The sequence below is a fragment of the Gavia stellata genome, chromosome 5 (assembly GCF_030936135.1).
Source record: "Gavia stellata isolate bGavSte3 chromosome 5, bGavSte3.hap2, whole genome shotgun sequence".
NCBI classification, from domain to species: Eukaryota; Metazoa; Chordata; class Aves; order Gaviiformes; family Gaviidae; genus Gavia; species Gavia stellata.
In genome coordinates, this window is record NC_082598.1 from 22,921,305 (window position 1) to 22,940,052 (window position 18,748).

Consider the following 18,748-nt stretch of genomic DNA (forward strand, 5'->3'; position numbering starts at 1 on the left):
AGCTTGTTCATATTAAGCACTTTTTATATCAATATATTTGCATGTTTAATATTGCTTAGTATTTTCTGATAAATCTCATAAGAGATTTACTTCAGTCCAAAATACACATAGTCCATAAGTTGTTTTATCAACAAAACACTATTTGGCAAGAAATATATATATGGGTAGTCAGACATCTGATTTACTCTTTTCCTGCTGCCCTTTCGTTTTTACACTTTTGTCTTTTATATTACTTGTACTGGAGAGACCAGAAATGGACACAGCACTCCAGGTGTGGCCTTACCAGTGCTGAGTAGAGAGGAAGGATCACCACCCTTGATGTACTGGCACCACTCCTCCTATTGTGTTCCATGATAGTAGGATACCTGACAGGGCAAAAGGCAATAGGCACAAACTGAAACACAGGAGGTTCTCTCTGAACATACGGAAACACTCTTACTGTGAGGGTGACTAAGCACTGGCACAGGCTGCCCAGAGAGGCTGTGGAGTCTCCATCCTTGGAGGTATTCAAAAGCCATCTGGACATTGTCCTGGAAAACTGGCTTTAGGTGACCCTGCCTGAGCAAGAGGATTGGACAAGATGACCTCCAAAGGTCCTTTCCAACCTCAACCATTCTGTGATTCTATGATTACTTACAACACAGACCTGAGGTAGCAAAAGCACATAAAAGCTAAATGAACTCAGTCTTCTCACATTTTTGTCCTTGATATTAAGCTACAAACTAATCTTAGATTCTCTCAGACAGATATGTCCATCTGTCAATAGGGAGTGGGGCACCCGCCGGATTAGGGCTTTTGTAACTTCTAGCACTGTACTATCAGCTGATCCAAAGACCAGCATGTCAGACATACACAGGTGGTTTCATATGAAAGAAAGAAGATGGGAAGCACAGGGATGGTGAATATGAGAAAAGGGATTGCACAAATGATTCTTTGGGTACATATACTCATGCCCAGGGCGTGTGTGTGGATTTATGAAATTTCGTAAAGGTTATATGTGTATATTTTAAATCAAATTGTGTGAATGGTTGTTTCTGTAGGATTCAGTAGAGAGGGCATTTCTAGCCACAAAATCTCAGTGCTTTAGATCTGTTGCATGGGGGTTGTGTGCAGGGATCACTGAAATATAATAGTTCTGATACCTTATAAAACCTATAGGGTTTTTCAGCTTACGATGAGTAGGGAGAAGAAAAATACAGAGAAGAAGAAACATTGGATTTATCCGGAAACATACTTTTTTCTTATCAAAATGAAAATTTGTGGAAGGAAAAATGGAATTAAAGAAACAGTTTTGGAAATAATTTATCTTTTATAAATATGTATTAGAAACATGTATTGCTCAATTCAGCTTAAAATCCAGATAAATTCTGAAAGAAAAAATAAAAATATTTTATTTTTAAATTAATGTTTTAAATTCTTTCAAAATCTCATCCTTATTTTTTCACAAAAACCTGAATCAAGTTTGCCCTGAAATTCTTTGCCATGAAGTGATACTTTTGGTGTCAAACCACTTGCGGAGGAATCCACTTGCAGCTCAGCTTTGATGTATTTAAATGTCTCAGTGTTATCGAAAAATACGTACTTAAAAACAGACATATTTTAAAACGTTTCAGGAATATATCTATTTACTGGCAAACTATAAGCATATTCATCTATATAGGAAAGATTTCTAATATTTGCATACTTAAAAAGATAATTTCTCCTTGTATGCATTAAAACGGGGTAGAAAAGTAAGTGAACATAAAGAAAATCTCTTACACAGTGTTCTTGGGCTTTAACAAATTTTAAGAAAGGTATAGTCTTTCAACACTTTAAACCTTGTTTTCTTTCCCCGTGGCTTACCAGATATTTTTGTATATGTGTTGTAAAATGTCTACTTGTGCCATGTTGTTAGATACTTATCGGGCCAAATTTAGATGATGAAATTAAAGGACAGTGCCAAAGAATATCTATGAACTCAGGCTTGATCTTAAAATTAGAATTTGAAATATTAGCATAATCATGCAGCTACAGAAACTCTAGTTTTAGCTATTTTCATGGTTCAGTGAAGTTGAGCTTTTTTGAGAGCACATATATCTGTTACAAATTCTACAGACAGAGTAGCCTCAGAATATATTCCTGAAGGTTGGACACAGTCAATGTTTGTAATGTCCTAGTGATGTGCCCCTCACCCTCAGTTATTTTTGCCGTATTTATTTGCAGAGGCTTACACTGTGGAAACAATTGAAAGATAATTTGCATAATGATATGCAGCATTGGTAAGATTATGTCAGTGATATGTTTGCATATTTATAGTAGTGTTGCTGGCCAGAAATTTACATATGTTTTTGTTCCAATTTCCAAGAAGATACATAGCACATTATAAGTATGGAACTCAGCAGTATCCTCTGTGTTCTGGATTCTTAAAGTTGTTGTGGCCCCCAACAATAACTTCAGTTATTTGAAATACTATTACATTAGCTTGTGCAGTTTTTTTCCATCTCTGCTCCCAACAGTCTCTACCACAAACTTACAAAGTCTACTTACAAGGTCAGAGTAACCATTATACGAAGGTAAAGGGTAATCCTTGTTTTGAATCTACAGACACGTGAAAGACATTGCCAAAGAAAAACATTACACTTGTGCTGAGCCAGGAATTTAATACAGACTTTCCAACACCCTTTTCTTTTTCTTTCAACTTCCTTCCTTCTATCTGAAGAGTGCTGTGATAAATGTAATTACATGAACACCACTTAATTATTTTACAATTAGAAAATTGTGCATTTTCTGTTACCTTTTACATAATGCTTAAAAAAGGTACAACTTCCTCTTTGAAGGCATGAAATAAAAAAAATAGTCAATTGATCTAACTACCTCTAAACTTTGTTCCATTCACAATTCTGAATAAGAGCTGTCAATTATATACAGACTGTGGCTTTACATCTATTTTGATCCAATAACCTATAATCATATGGAACAATCCAAGACAGCAATGTCGCTTAAGATGAAGATACCAGCATAAAATCTGTTATAATCAGTTTATTCAAATCTGCCTTAAACTAGTGCAAGTATTGAATTCCTTTTTCACTTTAAAGTTCTTGAATTAATTTTTTGGAAGGAAGTTCTGCTCAAAGTTTCTTTTCCCTACATCTGCCCAGACTTTCTGCTTTGTTTGTCCCGAACTGGAAAGAGAAACATCTTTTTCCACCACTTATCTAGGAGAATTTTTGGACAAACCTCAAATGTAAATATTTTTGCTTTGAAAGTAACAGACATAAAGCTGATACAGTGCTAAATAATTTTGTTGGCCAGATGGCATAGTGGCAGCAATAAAAGCAGCCAAATGGGAGAGCTACATTTAATTCTGGACTTTGCAATACGGGTCTGCTGTTGGTGAGATTGATACTTTTTTATTTTTAGAGGGCATTGACCAGAAAGTGTTCTTGCTAATGCCAGCTGGCTTTATGAAGTGCATGCTGCTTCATCCAATCAAGATCCAAGACTGTCTGCAGCCACGACAATATTGTTGCCCATTATGTTGTTTTGCTTGGAAAAAGCAAAACATCTTGGTATAACTAGGGAAAGAACAGACGCCTAAAGTCAGACAACAAGAGTACATTGATTTATATCAGCTGAGGATTTGACCTCTGTAATCTTATTCATTCACATGAAGTAAATGAAGGATAAATAGTGAAATTAATTCTGAAAGTTGAAAAGTTCAAAGCAGAAATTGCACACATTCATCTATATGGTGTTGTATGAATACAACACTTCAGAAGCTCATAAACAGCCTTCCAGTGCCATTCATTTAGAGTTCGCTCGGGTGACTTCACACAACAGCACACCTTGCAATGTAGATATAAAGCAAGGTTGAGACTTAAGCCCAGACTCCTGTGCCAGAAAGGCTATTTCTGTAATATTCAGAGAGGAACTTGAAGAGTTGTATTTTCTCTGGTGAATCATAAGAATGACTGTCTCCTATGAGAATCCCAGTACTGGCTAACAGTGCGGTTCATCAGAACATGCAGGCCAGCCTGACCCTGTAGAAAATGGCCATGATATTTTAAGACAATTTCTGATGGAGAATTTTGATATTTTCATTATGTGATTCTTTTCTAAATGACATGCTATTTTAATTATGTGTTCCTAATTTCTTTCTGAATGACAATATTGTAAAAACTAGGTTTTAGAATGAAAAATTCTGATATTTTATTTTAATTATGTTTTTACTAAATAATGTCAAGTTACTCTTTTTCTGTGACACCTAATTATCTGAAAAACCTACATTTTTTGTTCTGCGTGACACCGTACAATGAAAGAATAGAATTACATTAAGCGTCCAAAGCAATTTTTGCATTTGGTACTTCCCATACTTTGGTATTGGAGAGAAAGAGAGGTGGTTAGGCAAAAACGTTACTTGTCTATGTGACACCTCCAACAGTAGAACAGATGGAGATTTATTTCACTTTGACCCATTTTTTTTATAACATCTTAATATTTAAAACTACTCTGGAACTGATAATAAGCATCAGAGTGAGTGTCTTGAATTACAGTCACAGCATTAAACACATTCTTAGATGAATGTTTGAGAGAGTGCATAAGAAGAATGAATTTGGCTGTCTGAAAAGATGATGCTGACTACTTTTAACCATTTTTCAATCACAGTACACTTCTGTGGGCCTGTGGTTTCTTCCAGGAAATCCATCAGGCTGTTTTCTCCTCTTGACCTTGAAAGTTACCCATCTGGTCTATAGCTGTGGAATAAAAGAACATGAACTCCAGTGTGTGAACTCTTCTTAGAACTTTCTTGAGTGTCAAACAGTGTATTCATGGACTATGTTCATAATGTTCTTATGATCAAAAAATATCTGTAAACATGATTGACAGGGATGACTGTGCAGTGACTACTAAAAATGTAGGGTTTAATGAATTGTAATTTGAACTTAACCTTCATCAGCCACATAACAAAATATATCATAAATCCTTTGTTGTCTGGTGTATTTTTGTGAGACATGCAATCAAAACCAGCCATTTATTAAGCCTAGAGTATTTTTCTTTCTACTACCTTATTTTCAGAATGCCTTAAAGAGACAAAAGGAGCATGAGCTCTAGCAAACACATGTTCCTGATAACAAAAATTCATGCATCTTTCTCACAAGCAAAAAACCGACGATATGAAGAAATACCCATGAATATTTGCCACAGCTGAGATGCGCTGAAAAGATCTTGGAAGGGTCTGGAGCAAATGACCTGAATCTTTGCACCAATCTGTAGTTCTCAACACTGAAATGCATGCTGCATTCATCAACAGGAGAAAGTGTTTTTCCATATTTAACATATTGTTGTATATTGATGGCTATCACACCTAAAGTTTTACACTTCAACATTGTTAAATTGGAGACGAAATGTTACATGTGTAGCCATGTTTTTAATTGAGGAGGTGTTCTTTTTTATGCTAACCAGTTCCAGAATACTTCAACTAGCTTGACTATTAAAACCTATCTATAGTAAGGTTCTTCTTATGAAAATAGATCTATAAAGTTTTAACTATGAACACTTTAATTTAATTTAACTACTTTTATTATAAACCATGCTTTTCTGTTTGTATTTTACAGTATTTTATGCATAATAATTTAATTTTTCTTCCAATACATAACTTCTTTAATGATTTTGTTAAGTGTATGATGAAAGTCTTTTAAGTGATTAACAGATGTCTTTCATTTTTGGGTCCAAATCTGAAATGAAATATGAAAGTGATTTTGATTTGGAATGCAAAAATGAAAATGAAACTGCACATGTGGAAATCAAGTCCTGGGATAATATAAGTAGGCATATCCAAGAAGTTAGCAGAGTCCCCACTGTTGTTTTCCGGGCAATCATCTCATTGCCTCCTTCAAAAGTCATGCTTTCAATATTAATTGGCTGGAGCATGTATCACCAAACACATGCCAGGATTATTTTTATTAGAAAACAAAATTAAAATTTGTTTTCATTGAATTTCACCACAAGACTTTTGAAGGAAAAAAAAAATTAAACCACAAACATATTTTTCTGTGACATTACACTGTTTTCTCATTCAGTAATAATTGTATAACAAGTTGATGGTTGTAATCAATTCCACAGATAAATATTCCAGTAATTCTTATGAGGTTGTACATTTAAAGCACCTTTACTGTGTTAACTACATTCTCAAATAATTACTGACATTAAGTCAAGTGTAAAGTAATAGTTTCACATTTCAACAGCTCTTACACTTAAGCAATTTGCTTCAAATGATGTCACTGACAGTTACAAAGTAACTTTTACCTTAAAGGAACAGGCATGATGTTGCAGATGGCCATAATAGGAAATAAGCACCCTTATCTACGTATGAGTAGGTTTCTAATTTATGTAACTAATTTTTTGAAAAAATATATTTTTGTTTGTGTATTTGGGATATTTTTGCAACAATTAGTTTACTATCAGCTAAATGTCTTCTTTTAATCAGTGTTTTAAAACACCCATAAAATTCTATATTGTTTTGTGGACCACTGCTCTTCAAACATTTTTCTACAATGGAAGAAAAAGTATGTTCTAATTTTACAGTAGTGTTATAGTTTTAAAGATTTTCAGTATGAAATGTGAAAAAACAAGCAAATGAACAAAACCCACCACATCTTTGGCATGAGTTTTAATTATACAAGATGGCTGTATAGATAATTAACCTTGGAGTATAGTTCTGGACATGGACCTCATCTGTTATTTATTTTGTCTGTAACTACCTTTTTATGAGTTTCCTCTTTAATTACCTCTTTTAAATATATTTCTTCTAACAATCTATTTGTCACAATGAAAGTGTATGCAACCCTGATTAAAATGAAATAATGGAACAAATTGTATTTTTATGTTCATTCATGCCTCCTTTTTTCCCATCAAATCTATTATGCCTTTTCAAATATCTAATTTCTGAATAAAATTAACTGTTTTCCCTTTCAAGACCTTTTTTTCTGAGCCTGTGGCATGTTTATGATTGTAACTGCATAGCTACACTGTTCACCAAGAATAGCATTTTTTTCATCTAACTTGAGTGATCTAAAAGTTATGTAGCTAATTTAAATTCCTCAATATTTAGTGAAGAATATTTCTGTTCTATTCAATGTCTTCCTAGATGAGATACATTTCTATAGTTCTGTCCTTCCACTTCTTGTAGAGAAGCATAGTTGATTATCTGAGACTTTATTCCTGAGTTTTTATTGTCCAATTTATACAAAATGTGTCAACCCTTTAAAAAACACTATGCCTTTAAATTTAAGACATTTAAGTTTAGAGAATAATTTGGACAACTTAGATGAATGAACAGTAAATAAACATTGAAGACTACTTGATGCAGAAAAATAATATAAGATATCGAGTCTATTACCTAATTTTGGAAAACATTTCAACTGTAGATTTTGGAAAATATGTCATAATCAATACAGTTTTGATGACCAGTACAAAAATTCTTATTCCTAATTGCTCACAAAAAGCATTAGTATCTGTATTTGCATATCTGCCCTATTAAACATGAAGTGCCTGGTTTATGTATTCATATACATTTAGAATTTGATTTTACTCTTCTAAGACTTATTGCTGAATTTTTTCAGGATTTGATGCTGTGACTCTCCATGTTCCTATTGGGCTAGAGTCTTTTCTTGTGAACAGATACTAAAAAGGAAATATTCTCAATAGTATTAATAATTAACCTTTTTAAGAATGATAGCAGATAAAGTCGATCAAAAGGTGAGACTTAAGACCGAAAGAGTTCCAATTTGATGCATTTTTGTATGTATTAATAATTCAAATCTTTATTGATGGCTATTTTTTCCCTGTTTATCTAATGAGTTCTGTACAGAACACTGTGGTCTATTAGCCATATATTCAAAACGTTTCATCTATTCTTAGCAGCAGGAATATTTTTCATTACTTATAAGAAGACATTACTTCTTGTGCATCAGTGCTTTGTTAATACTAAAGCTTGATGTTTCAAAATGTTCATATATGCTTTAGTTACCTGGATCTGTGATTTAAATGGCTTTCTGGCAAAGATCCCTTTGCAGACACAAGCCTCTCTTTGTGCAGGGGAAAAAAAAAAAAAAACCAAAGAGAAAGCAATTTTTGTAAATGGCTATGTATACATTAGAAAATAGAATGGCACAAGAGAAATTGATCTGCATGGTGAAACAGTGGGTGCTGAGGCTGATTTTCATACTATATGTATTTTGTGGAGACTGACTGTGGACTAGCTCTAGTCTGATCCTGTGAACTGAGCTCCTGATAGTTCAAGCTATCAAGGCGTGCTTTTGGATCATTTCCTTCATTTGAATTGTATCCAAAAAGAGTCCAATATATTTGCTTCAAGGTAGTTCTTCCAAGGATAGCAAAGTACAATAATTGGGGATGATAAGGAGATTAATTTCTGTAGCTCATACCTTATGTGAAATAAAATATTAATGTAGATTCACCCCAAATGCTGTATAGAATATGAAAATTGATATCTATTGTGAACTATTCTGTAGTTCTAAAATATTTTTCTTTTTATATCTCTATATATATAAATTTATATAACTATACATGAAATAGAATGGTGTGCCAGAACATCAAGTGATATAGGTACATAGATGAGTATTGCTAAATTGGATTAATTGTTTCTGTCACATCACATTTTGACCCACTGGGACTACAGACTACTAAAGGATCATCATTCTATAGCCTATGAAAAATACGTGTGGACAGTCTTTTTGGTTTCATCCTTTCTCTAAGGGCAGTTTTGTGTAAATGACTTTGAAGTAGGCTTATGAATGTATGCCTCCCATTTTAGGGCTTTTTAGAGCCTGATAACTAAGGTAAAGGATTATAATATTTTTCTTTTCAACACATTAAATTATTTTAATAATTTTCCAGATTCAAGAGAAGCTGCTGAGGATCTCAACCCAAATGTCTGGGTGATTGATCTGGTAGGATGGAAATGAGGGTTTTGTTTGCTTGTTTTCAGACAATAATATTTACGCCAATGAGAAACTTTAATGAAACAGTGTGGCAAATAGACAAAGATAAAAATTTCTCATACTTAGGCTGAAAAGCAGGAGCTAAGAGACATAATAACCTCTGTGAACTAATATCCCTGGCCTAGTTTTGGGCAGCAAATTCTCTGCTGAAAAACAGAAAGAAAAGAAACCCAGACAAATCCCTCCAGGAAAGACAGACTCTCCAAATATTTCAAGAGAAAATTGAAAGAGAAGAAAGATGTGATCAAAGAAAAGTTTTAAAGTGAAGAACGTTAGCCTTTGTGAAGGTGTAAGTTGTGAGTAGCATAAGATACTGGAATGACACTTACCTAAATGAATACTGTTCCCGTGCCTTAGTAATAGATTTTTGTCAAACAAACAAGTATTCAGAGGATTTTAATGAAAATTATTAGAAAGAGTTGGAGTAGAGTACTGGAATCTAATGCAATGAGTTGAGGAAAAAAATACTAGATACACTGAAATTGTGTTCAACCTACATGAAAGATTTAGGACAAGGTTTTTTTAAGAAAATCGAAAGAAATGTGATAAAAATCTTATTTAATGTTATAATTGTTCTTGGGAAGACAAAGTGATACTTCATCCATTTCTTTCTTATAGTAGAAAAATAAGAGAGCACTTCAGGGTTGTAGATGCTTGGTTCTCAAACAATGGGATACTGAAGTGAGAACAAAAGTATATTTTTATGAGCAGGCAAAAGAGTATAATAGAATTATTTTGACCATCTCTGTTACAGATTCTCATTTATTCTTGGTTTCTTTATACTCATCTTTCAATAACTACCAAGAAGAGCTCTTGGAAATGCTAAGACTATCGGCTTCATTTAAAAGCCTTGTAGATCTTGTTTAATTTTTCTAAATGAACTTGTGTGTTATATTTTGATATGAGAATTCTATCACAAAAGAATATTGCATCTTTGAGCAAGGGATGTTCTTCATATTCTTGGTGTCTTCTCTGATGATATTCATGGAAATAATAGGCATGCCTTTTATTTGTTTACTTGTAACAGAGATGAGAGTTATTAGGAATCTACTTAATGGACAGAGCTAGGTGAATGAAAAGGATTTTGGGCTGCTCAGAAGTCATTGTAGTGATTCAGAAAAGTGAATTTGGGTAACAGGCAAGAAAGGTTATTTGAGAAAAGCACTGAACTTAAAAGGAAAAATGTATGTTTGTTACAGTAATGAAGCCCATAATGTAAAATGCTTTATGAAATATTAACCCTGAATATCAAATCTTAACATGTAGCCTTGGGCTTAAGCAAATAGATATTAGTGGATTTGTATTTCATATTCATACAGAACAAACAAAATACGCTTCTGGTTCATGACCAGGAGCTCACTACTGCAACTAAAATGAATAAAAATGCTACCAAAATAAATGACAGTAATGACGGAGGGTCTTTCTCTTGCGTGTAGAATTCTTACCTGATAGCTGAGCCAATCACAGTTCATCACAGGTGATGACTGTTATATCAGATTTTTTTTTTTATTCAACTCCTATTTAAAATTGCAATTGTTACTACTTTTTGCTAAATTTAAAAGAAAAAGTTGATTACTCTTATCAGTGTGTTTCTCCTCTTTTCCCCTCCTGTTGTAATACTTGTTTCAGGTGTTTCAGTATTCTCATTGAAAAATAATGCCTGTTTAACTTAATTTCCTGCCAATTATATATTAACCGCAATGATAGAAATTTAGAACAGTAGAAATATGTGATTTGAATGGGGGAAAGAGTTGAGTGGGTTGAAACTATTTATGCAGAATAGCAATTATTCATTAATATTTTGTTTGTCTTCCAACAAGCTTCCAGCAATTAAGTATGAATAGAAAGAAAAGGATAATGACACGTTTTATCAAAATGTGAATGCTAAAGAGACACTTTGAATTTATGTGATGAGTTGATGTATCTCTTCTGCCTATTTTTCAGATCTACCCTATACATATCTCAGAGTCGCTGTGTTAGGCTTACAAGCAGTTTGACATTGATCGACTTTCTGAAGCTAACAGGAATTAGAATATTATTTAGGTTTGACTCATCACCAGTGCTTTTTATGCTTTGGCATAAACTGAAATACAGAAATTCCATTCAAACACAAGAAAAACCTTCTTTACTATGAGAATGGCAGAACAGTGGAACAGCTTGCTCAGAGAGACTGATGAGTCTCTATTCTTGAAGATATTAAAAACCCGACTGATTACAGCCCTGAGCAAAGTGCTCTAGGTGACCCTACTTCGAGCAGGAAGGTTGGACTAGGTGATCTCCAGAGGTGGCTCTTTGGCCCGCTTAAATTCTAGTGAAGAGCCCAAGATATCACATGTCATTGAAGTGGGAAGTCAGCTGATCTGGGAGTTAGGGAAAAATAAGAACCTTGGTTCCTGATCTTCCAGGGTTTTGGGTAATAACCAAGCTAATGCTGAATGGATTAGTAAAAATATTTAAAACAATATAGCTTGCTTTAACTTGGTACTCAGTTTGGGCTAATTTTTTATGCTTCTCAACATATTAAGTAAGTTACTTCTTGGATTGCATTTTAAAGTTGTTTAAATTTTTTTCAAAACTCTGATTCTTTTGAGATGTAGGTGTTGTGACAGAAGGAAGGCCTGATAGAATCTTACTATTTTTATCCAAGTGCTAAGTAATTAGGAGAGAAAATTGCCAAGTATTCCTTGTTATACTTTAGTGCGCACTTTACATCCAGAATCAATTGTGGCGTAACTGGCTGAGAAAGGGTTGATGATTGCAACCCTAGCTCTCAATCGAATGTAAAATGGATTCAATCTTCCACCGCACCATTATAGTCCAAATGCACCAAGATTTGGACCGACAGTATTTACAAAGCTGATAGCAATTGCTGGACAGAAACTATGAGAGTATATAATCCATAAACAATGTGAAATATCAGGAAATACAATGCAAAACTAGAAATTTTAGGAAATGAAAGGAAAATCCCTCTCATAATGGCAAAAAAGTGTCATGATTAAGCCTCATGCAGCTATATGGATATATTGCTTTTCAGCAAGTCTATCCACAGTGTGTCCCTAATGCCAACCTCTGAAATTAGGGTTCTTCATGAATTGAAAGTATAATATGATTTTACTTTCTAGGAAAAAGGGATAGGAAAAAGAGAAAAACTCTTCCCTAGGATAGGGAAGAGTTAATTAATACAGGTTAAGATAAACACTGTACCATAGAATAAATTAATAGGGCTCAATTAAGTGTTCTAGGAACATGTAGGTGTTCAAGGAACGTGTGGACATGGCATTGCTGGACATGGTTTAGTGGGCATGGTGGTGTTGGGTTGATGGTTGGACTTGATGATCTTACAGGTCTTTTCCAACCTTAGTGATTCTGTGATTCTGTGATTCTGTGAATTAGTACAGACTGCAAGAAGTATATGTCTTTGGCATTGCAGCAATTTTTGTTCTGCTGGTGAGGGGAAAAGAAAATATTTGGTTTATGAAATACTGTTGAAACAGGGAAGATGGTGATCTACCTTTGTGGTATAATGCAAAGGTGTATCTTTTTGCTGTGCTCTGATCATCTCCATGATCAGTTATAATTAGGAATAATTCCATAGGCTGTTATCAGAAAATATGATATAAGTTTTCAGGCAGAGAAAATTATCAGGCCTATTGCATTCTTACTAAATGTGAATCTAGTAAGGACTATCTCTACTAAGGGACTTGTAAAGGCTTAAGGTTGCTGTTTTGCTGGGAAGGACAAATCGAACAGCTAGTGGGCTTATTTAGGTAAAAGCAGCTCTACCGTGTTGATTCACAGTGCTGGCAGATGGAGCTGTATTAATGTTGTGCACCAAAAATCAATAAAGCTAAACATAACTCTCTCCTTTCCCCTCATGGGTCTGTGCCTTATTTTGTCAGCACTTGGAAATTTCTCATGTCCATTTTTCTGTGAAATGTTACTGATGTAATTTTATCAAAGGAAGCACAAAATTAAGGATGTAGTCTGTTTCTTCTTGTTAAAGTGCAGTTTATATCCTTATTTTTGTCATGGCAATAAATGTACAAGATAACCAGCATCTTACCAATAAATTTTTGGAAGTATGAATCCGGGTATTCATCTTCCTTCCCTCCTGTTTGTCTCATTAATATGCAGTTTTCTTTGAAACCTCAAATGGTTTCAAAGTATATAAAAACTCAATATCTTTTATGACTGATGGTTCTGTTATGACTATTACTATGTTTATCCAGATTATACTGTCTAAAGTATATGGTGTTTTACATCTCAGAAAGGATGACATGTCGGAAAGGAGACAGGAAACCACAGTGTGGATATCCAATATTTTCTGTTCTGAAAATCCATTAAATTAATTGAATACGGTGTTCCTTAACTATGCAGGTAACAAACATATATTATGATCAAGGTCTATTTCTTTTTATCAGAAAAACACAGGCCATGATGTTATTCCACAAGGCCTGATGCATTCAAAATTTGCAATACATATTTGCCTGAGAAGATCTGGTTCTCAGAAGTATATGCAATATAGAGGTCAGAATTCTGATGGCTGTAATGGAAATGGAAGTGTAATAAATGCTGCAGAATAACAATTAACATGCACATCATTCTTTCAGAAAGGATTTTGTCAGCATTATGTCATAATCATTGATATTCTGTGGAATGGGCTGAATTGGCTCTACTGAACTGAATACTGCATGTGTTAGTTTTGTGTCAGATAATTCCTACTCAGTACAGCACTTACGAAAAAAAGCAAGATGAACACCCAGATCTGTTTAAAAACTCATTATTAATAACTTGTTAAAGGCACATCGAATTTCTTTTAGTTTAGAGGATAAATAATGATATTCTTAGGGATTTTTAGCCTTAGCTATAAAACAGCCCAACCTGGCGTATGTCACAGATATTCTTCTCTATATGCCATCTAGGTGAGACATATATCCTTAAAAGAATATGGGAAGAGGAACAGGGTGATCCTAAATCTTTGATAGTTCTTTCAAAAACTTATTTTAAATAACATTACTAACATTCTTGAGGTAATTGCAGATGTGATAACCAGGTGTTCTACGCTCGTGATCTAGTTGGAACTGATTTCCAAAAAATCAGTGGGAAAGGGAACAGAAAGTTTTAAATACTTGATATTTTCTTTTAATTCTTGTTTTAAGTTGCATCAATCTGTTCTTGTAATAACTGTAGATGACGCAAAGTGTTTACGGTGCAGCATGTCTTTACCACAAAGTGAACCCAGGCAGGTGATTATATCTGGAAAAGTAGGTGGAATTGATTCATCACAATCATTGAATAAAACCTTAAAAACCTTTAAGCAGAACCCTGGGGAGGGGTTGGTAATATTTGTCTCTTCAGATTAAATCTCTAAGGAGAATTTTCAAAGAGGTCTTATTCCCAAGTGGTCTTTAGAATACTTTGTAAGTAGGACCAACACGTAGGTGTGTGGTATCCATGAACCTTTCCATCCTACTCTTGAATTCTGCAGGATCTCTGTGTGTCTCTAAGTATCATACTCTCTAGTTATCCACGGTCAGAGCTGCAGGTGTATTTTTCCAAGGAGAAACCTGAATAAGGGGCAGGATCTTCATGTTTTAAGGGTAGGCTCCATTGAGCTTAGTTCTGAGTTACAGGGTGTGACTTTCACTACTTCACAGGCAATCTGTACCCAAAGGTCCTCAGCATCTTTTAAAAACTGGTTGCTAAGCTGCGGCCTATGGTTCCTTGGGAGTCTGAGAGTTATCAGGTTATCATATGGCTATCAGGTCAATAGGGCCTTTCAAATGGAGGTTTTAATGTTTCCTCTGGAAGGTTTGATAACAGGCAAACATAGCAGTCTGTGGGAAATTATGGGAATTGCTTCCTTAATTTGCATGTTTTCTCAAGTTGTCACAGTATCTCTATCAGCTAATTCCTTCCTTGAGAGATACTATGATATTCAGGAATAACCTATGGGACAGGGTCTAAGTAAATCCAAATTCTGGGAGATTCCCAAAGTTTGCATCATTGGTCCAGAACTGAGTAGTAATTGAAGTATAGTTACAGAATACAGGATCTCATTGCATGAAGTTCTGGTCTACCAAACACTTCACAGCTTTAGTACTGATCTAAACAAGGATTTATAAAGTTAGTTTTTGTGAGGTCAATAAGATTAGTTATGATGTGATAATCTTGAACTCTAGTCAAGATAAATCCTTAAGTGGAAGTTTAGGAGACATTTAAATATATCCATTAGATATCGTCAGTATTCAGAAATTGGCAACTTCTTAAAATGGAACTTCACTAAACTCCATAGAAGTTGATGGTCATACCATGTAAAATTTGTTAATTTTTTTTCCTGAAATGTATATGTTACGTATGTACTTACTAGTACATACTAAGTATGCTTACTAGTATGCTTAAATTAATATGAGAGAGAATGTACACATGTAATGTCTTGCTTGTCTGTGTGATTCCACAGCAATATATTTTACCATATCTTTTCAAAGATAAGCTGTATGGTTTATACTAGATTTTACTTTAAAGCAAAATACAGTTTTCCATCAAGAACTGGTATATGGATATTCCTTACATACCCAGCTATAGTAATTGAAAGCAGATTTCCTCTATTCCAAGCCTATATATTTACTTTTACTAAATACTATTTAGCATACTAGTATAGTATATATACCCATACATTTACCCATACACATACCCATATACCACCCAGGCAGCCTGAACCCCTTGACCACACAGAAAGAGGAACAAGCAGAGGGTGTGCTCCCTGGAGAGACTCCCAAGCTAGGGAACACTGTTGGCTTTTGATGTCTTGCAATACAGGGCAGACAACTCTTTCACCTGCAGATTTGCAGCTGCAGAATAGGGTCAGTGCCCTGGGAGCAGACAGTATGGTGGAAACTCTGCCTGAGGAAGCATCAGAGTGAGAGACCTTCTTCTAAGGGGGTTGGAGGCCCCATCTGCTGACCTGACCTGCTGTTTAGGGAGGTTTGCAGTGTGCCAGGTGCTCAGATGCAGGATGCCTTGCAGAGACTCCTGAGGCTTATTCACTCATTGGACTTATGACCTCCTTGAGGTGGACCCTCTTTCCCTCTGTTTTATTATTCTGGAGATCTCTCTTGTACCTACCCCTGCCCACCACTTCCTTACTTGACTGTGGGTTGTAATTTCCCTCCACAGCCATTCCTAGTTTGAAGTTCTCCTCACCAGGATGCCCAGCCTGGTGGCAAAGATGTTGTTGCCAGCTTTGTCAGGTGGATCCTCTCTCCCCAGATGTTGTCAGTCCTCCAAAAGGGGGTCCATTGGTCTAAAAGCAAAATCCCTGTCCCACAGGACCTACCTGCTCCTTCCCAAGCCTTTCACTGTCAGGACTGAGGAGACACCATGAAGTCCCACGTGCCCTTCACCCTTTCTCCTTAGAGACATGTAGTCACCCTTGATACAGCCAGCATCCTCACAGTGCCACTGGTCCCCATGTGGATGAGGAGCAGCTGGTCACCTTACATGGTAATAATATGAAGAAATAAATTTAACTTCAATGTCAAGATAGTGGAAAGAGCCTGTGAGTTTGGTCGGTGTAATGACTATAAACGTTAGTGGACTAGTGAAACCTTAACTGCTGCTTGCAAGTATTCTTAAGCAATCTGAGAATAGTCATACTGGAAAGAAACAACAGAGGCTGTTTACAAGGTATGAAAAATTGTCTTTGTTTGACATCTTTTTATATACTTACAAGTCCATCTGTGGAAAGCACATGCAGGGAAATCACTACTTCCATAAGTTAAAAAAAAAAAAAAGTGAAAAGAAAATTGGATGCTCACATCATAGCTTAGATAAAGACACTTTACCTTTCTTTACATTTATTTAGTTATTTCTCTGAGGGAATTAACGTGTGTGTAAATTACCAATAACACAATACACAAGCTATTATTGAAATATGAAAATACAATACAAATTATGTAGACGTTTTGCAGGACAGACTACTGCAAAAGGGCTTTATCCTTCCTGCATGATTCAGAACCAGTAGGAAAGCTTTTAGAGTTCCTGTGCAGTTCAACGAAGGGATTCCTTCTGAATACTCCTGGAAGGGAGAGATCTTACTGAGCATCTATGGGGAAGATATTAAAATTGTATATGGTAAATATAGGGTCTTAACATAGTAGTTCTAATCCTCCTCTATGGTTTCTACTATTTCCACATTAGTGAAAGAAGCAGCAACTCTAAACTATTTTAATGTGCTCTTTTAATGTGCATTATTTGTGCTCTCCATTCTTTTGTTTTGCTCCTCTATTCTCCTTGCATTTGAGATGATACCAAGCTATAAATTAAATTGGTATAAAGGCACTTTGCAGCTGAAGAATAGAAGGAAACTTTAAGAGGTCAAAGACTCACTGTGAGAATGCCGTGACTCTTCCCTTAGAATTTTCTCATATTTCTAGCAACACTCACATTTATAAACTTTTGATCCACTTGTGCCAGGAAGACTTAGTGTTAAATTTGTAGTCCAACCTATTTATCACCAGCACTGAATACCTTTATAGCTTCAAAACTTTGTATCCTCAAAAACAAATGTAAAAATTCTAACTGAAACTCCACCCACCTCTCTACTTGTAAACCTAATGTGGACTTCTATTCTTCAGGGATTGTGTGAGTGGTCGTAATTGCTGTTTCCTCTCTTCTGGCCTGCATACACATTTCTACCCTATAGTGACCAGAGGTGCCAGTGGGCGTGATGTATGCCTGTGTCTCATTCTAACATGGGACTTGAAACACATCTGAATCGAAAAGTGGGCAGCACTCTCAGACCTCATATTTTAAACATAGGAAGTCTGCATAGTGTCTTATAAAATGGATCTTTTGGTGTTTGTTTTAGAAGGTGCTTTCTAGAACATCAGATATTTCTGTGGTTTTCTAGCCTTGCGAACAGTCAGTTATTTCAAATGTATCATTAAATTATTTGAAATGTATCACTACTGCTTGAGTGTAGTTCAAATTGTAGGAAAATCCCCTAGCTTCTTACTGAAAATCCCGCTTGCCCTCATTGTCCTCTGAAATGTGAAGGATCGACTATCCCACTTCCTGGGATGCTCACTGGTGCCAGGGTTCAGCGTGTAGGCTTCTAGAGCAACAGTAATATCTGTCATTTTGAATGAATACAAATCTCTAACAATCTATGTTTGTACAGTCCCAGTGGAAACATGTGGTGTCAGCTGTGCTCGCAGTACTTTAAAGGCTTTATTAAGTCAGCTGGCAACACACCCTGTCTCCAGGCACTGAATTTTACGGCAAAGGAGCTAAGAGACTGAACCCTTTTTTTTTTTTACTTCTTTTTTTCTCCTTTCTCATGTCAACTAGCTTTCAAAACCACAGGAAGTGATTTTATAAAAGGCTTATGGGTATCTTGCTATGTTGTTAATACCCACAATATAGTTTACAGGTGAGCATTTATACCCACCCACACAGTCTTACACATACACACGCACACACTGTCAAGTACCTTTATGCATTCTGAAATAAACTCCATTCAAATTATTACTATTGAGTAAAAGAGAAACTGTACAGAATTTATGAATAATTATAAACCAGCTTTCTTAGCTCATGCAGCCATTTGAAAGGAGGCTACGCAAAACTGCGTGAAGGTTCTGGACCATATATCACAGTAAAAAACCACAGATGCTCAGTCCAGTGGCCTTTTAAAGACTGTACTTGCTGTTTGCTTTAATTTAGACAAAGTTGTTTAATTGGTAAAT

At 35.2% G+C, this 18,748-nt stretch overlaps 1 protein-coding gene across 1 annotated transcript in view; it reads left to right on the top strand.

Annotated features, from left to right (window-relative positions):
- The window catches only part of PCDH7 (protocadherin 7), a 281,461-nt gene that overhangs the window by 117,158 nt on the left and 145,555 nt on the right, over window positions 1-18,748 (top strand). The window lies entirely within an intron of this gene.